The following is a 4362-nucleotide window of genomic DNA, read 5'->3' as shown; positions in this document are numbered from 1 at the left end:
AAATAACCCCTCGGAGGACGCGGAGGCTGAGACTAGCTCGGACCTGGCCTGCTAGACTGGTCGGTAATAGTACCTCGAGTAGGAGGCATACTGGATACTGGCGGTGCATAATAGGGCTCCTGAGGTTTAGGAGGAGCTGGAACACCGCTGGCTGCTGGAAGAGCTGAATGAACAGGGCAACTCACAAAACCCCTACCATAGCGTGCTACTGGTGCACGAGCTCCTGAATAATGACCAGTCTCTTGAGACCTCTTGGCCACTCTCTCCTCTCGGTCCCGGGCAAACATGCCCTCCACTCTCCTGGCAGTGCTCACTGCCTGCTGATAAGTGATGTCCATCTCCAACTTCCTGGCCATACTGGTCCGAATACTGGGGTGGAGTCCCTCAATGAAGTGACGAACCCTCTATCTGACTATAGCAACCAGAGCCGGTGCATGGCGAGCTAACCCACTGAAACGGACTGCATACTCCGACACAGTCATGGAACCCTGATGCAACTGCTCAAACTCTGTGCGCCAAGCATCCCTGAGGCTCTGAGGAACATACTCACGCAAGAACATCTCTGAAAACTGAGTCCAAGTGAGTGAGGCTGCCTCGTCCGGACTACTCAGCTCATAGGTACGCCACCACTGATATGCTGCTCCCCTCAGCTGGAAAGCGGTGAAAGAAACCCCACTCGTCTCCACAATGCCCATAGTGCGGAGAATACGATGACACTCCTCAAGAAAACCTAGAGCATCATCTGAAGCTAGTCCACTAAAAGTAGGTGGGTGGTACTTCTTGTACCTCTCAAGTCTGAACTGCTCTACCTCAGAAGCAGCTACCTTGACCTCATGCTGAACCGGAGCCACTGGGGGCATAGGAATATACTCTGGGGCCTGATCAACCTGAACCCTCTGCTCAGGAGTGCGGGCTGCGGGAGTCTGTGCTCCTCCCCCGACCTGAGATGTAACGGGAGCTATCGGGAATAGTCCAGCCTGAGCCAGAGTGCTGAACATGCTCAAGAACTGAGCTAAAGTCTACTAGAGGGCTGGAGTAGCAATAGGGATCTCCGGTACTGGCCCTCCAGCTAAAGCTGCTGGGGGCTCCTCTGACACAGCTCTCGCAGGTGCTCGGGCTGCACCGCGTGGTCGTCCTCTACCCCGACCCCGGCCTCTGGCGGATCTGCAGGGGGCTCGGGTGCCTGATCGTCGGTCCTCCCATTACGGGTCCTCACCATCTGTGAGAAAGAATAGAATAGAATCTTAGAATATTTTTGGTGTCAATAACTGGCACGAGAAGGAAATCAAAGAAATATGATCGTTCTTAACAGTTACATAGCCTCCCGAAGATAAGTACGGACGTCTCCGCACCGATCCGTGAGCCTCTAATAAATTGGCTTGTGACTCGCGACTCCTACGAACCTAGTGCTCTGATACCAACTTGTCACGACCCAAATTAACCCTTCGTAAGGTGTCGTGATGGCACCTAGTCGTTATGACTAGGTAAGCCTAATATTGCGAAAAATATAAAGAAAATACAACATTTTTAAAGATAAACAGCATATTATAAATAGCCAAGAGTAGTACCACTCGGCATATACAAAATGATTTCTCCCAAGACCCGGAATATCACTAAGTCACAAGCTGCTATAATCTATGTAGCTCTATACAAAAGTCTGAAGATAATAAGGAAAGTCTCTAGACAAAGGAGTAGAAGGGGACTCCGAATATCTGCGGACGCAAGTAGAAGTACCTTGAAGTCTCCTAGAATCAGCAGCACGCACTAACCCCAAGGCTGATAGCTCGTACCTGGATCTGCACACGAAAACATGTGCAGGAAGGGCATGAGTACACCACAATGGTACCCAGTAAGTGCCAAGCCTAACCTCGATCGAGTAGTGACGAGGTCAGGTCAAGGCCCTACCAGAGTAAATATAATAAATTAAACAGTAAAAGATATAAGCGAAAATTACGGTAACATAGTTAAAGAAATTCTCAAAAATTTAACAGTTAAGGGAGCCCTCGGCTCAAAACAAGGTAAACACAGTGGGAAATTTCCCGGGATGCCGTCCCGTAGTTCTGAATAAATATGCAGTATAGGGGGGGGGATCTCCCGAAATACGTCCGTAGTCCCAAAGTAAATATGCAGTGCTGGGGGATCTCCCGGAATACGCCTGTAGTCCCAAAGTAAATATGCAGTGCTGGGGGATCTCCCGGAATACGTCCGTAGTCCCAAAGTAATTATGCAAGACAGGAGGGATCTCCCGGAATACATCCGTAGTCCCAAAGTAAATATGCAAGATAGGGGGATTTCCCGGAATACGTCTGTAGTCCCAATTTAAATATGCAACACAAGATGAAATGGCAGGTATGTCAACGAGTTATACAGTTTATACTGAACACAGATAAGAAAAATAGGGATTTAACTAAGCATGGCACACAGAATGTCGAATAGACAGTTAAAACATGTAAGCATGCTTTTCTAGTCTAAACTACACAATTAAACATATTAGTACAATTTAATAAGAGAATCAATTTATGATTTAAAAGGGATAAACAGGATTTTTGCAATAATAGCCCGTGTACGTACTCGTCACCTCACGTACACGGTGCCCACACACCAAATAATATCAAGATATCCTAAGGGGGAAGTCCCCAACACAGGGTTAGGCAAGCCACTTACCTCGAACCGCTCAAATCAACTCGATATCATGTTCTTGCCACGAGTATCCGACTCCAAATGGCCCGAATCTATTCAAAACAGTACAATACTATCAATACACACTAATGGAATGAATCCCACAAGAAAAACTACAAATATTAGGCCAAAACCCGAAATTGGCTCAAATTCGGCCCCCGGGCCCACGTCTCGAAACCCGATAAAATTTACGAAACTAGAAAGCTCATTCACTCACGAGTCTAACCATATCAAAGTTACTAAAATCCGACACCAAATGGTCCTCCAATCCACAATTCAAACTTCCAAATCCCTAGCCTCCAACTTCCAATTTCACCTTAAATACACATTAACTAGGTGGGAAAATACATGGCAAGGCAAGATTATTGACCAAAAATAAGCACAAGGAACTTGCCTCAAGAAATGCCTCAAAAATTGCCCTAACCCGAGTTTGCAAAGCCAAAAATGATAAAAATCGCGAAGCCCTTCGGTTTTAATCACTGCCCAGGTATTTCCACACCTGTGGAACCTGGGCTCGCACCTGCGGGTGCGCTTGTGCGGAAAACGTACGCATCAGTGCAACTCACTTGCCCCCTCTGCCTTCACACCTGCGACGAAAGGGCTGCACCTGCGCGCTCGCGCCTGCGGACATCCCTTCCGTTTCTGCGCATCTTGCGCATTTGCTAACAGCCTTACGCATTTGCGGGCATCGCAGATGCGGAACTTCCTCGCACCTGTGACCCCAGGCCAACTCTCGACTTCTCGCATCTGCGCTTCCATCTCCGCCTGTGCGGCTCGCGCACCTGCGGTCTCTTTTCCGCAGGTGCGAAACACCAGAACCAGCAAAGATCAGAAATTCCTCTATGTCCAAGCTTTCACCCGTTAAGCATCCGAAACACACCCGAGGCCCCCGGGACCTCAACCAAACATACCAACCAATCCTAAAACACCATACAAACTTAGTCGAGCCTTTAAACCATGTCGAACAACACAACCAAAATCATGAATTAAGCACGGATTCAAGCCTAAGAATTAAAAGTTTTCCAAATTCTACAAATGACGCCGAACTACATCAAATCTAGTCCGAATGACCTCAAATTTTACACACAGGTCCAAAAATGACATTACGAACCTACAGCCACTTTCGTAATTCCATTCCGAGCTCGATATCAAAATTTTCACTATCGGCCGAAATCGCCGAAGAACTAACTTTCGCCAATTCAAGCCTAAATCTACTACAGACCCCCAAAACACATTCTGGACGCGCTCCTAACCCCAAAATCAGTCAATGGAGCTAACAGAGTCGACAAAATTCCATTCTGGATCCGTCTTCACACAGCTCCGACTACGGTCCAAATTCTAAGGCTTAAACTCACAACTAGGGACTAAGTGTCCCAAAACTCTCTGAATTCCATAACTAATCACTCCGGCAAGTCCCAATAGCGGAAACAAATATGGGGAAAACAGTTATTAGGGGATCGAGGCTCTAATTCTCAAAATGACCGGCCGGGTCGTTATAGGGTAGTGCACCCTGGGCCTGAGATATGGCTGGGTCTGCCGGAAATAAACCGTCCTGAGTCATATTATCCATGAACCGCAGTATACGACCCGTGACATCCTGAAATCCCGGTGAAGATGTGAAATCCACCGGAGCTGGCTCTGCCACAGGCACCTCATCTTGTTTCTCAACAATGGGGTTCTCTG

This window comes from Nicotiana tomentosiformis, chromosome 1 (assembly GCF_000390325.3).
Source record: "Nicotiana tomentosiformis chromosome 1, ASM39032v3, whole genome shotgun sequence".
In the NCBI taxonomy this organism is placed as follows: Eukaryota; Viridiplantae; Streptophyta; class Magnoliopsida; order Solanales; family Solanaceae; genus Nicotiana; species Nicotiana tomentosiformis.
Note: the sequence above shows the minus strand (reverse complement) of the source record.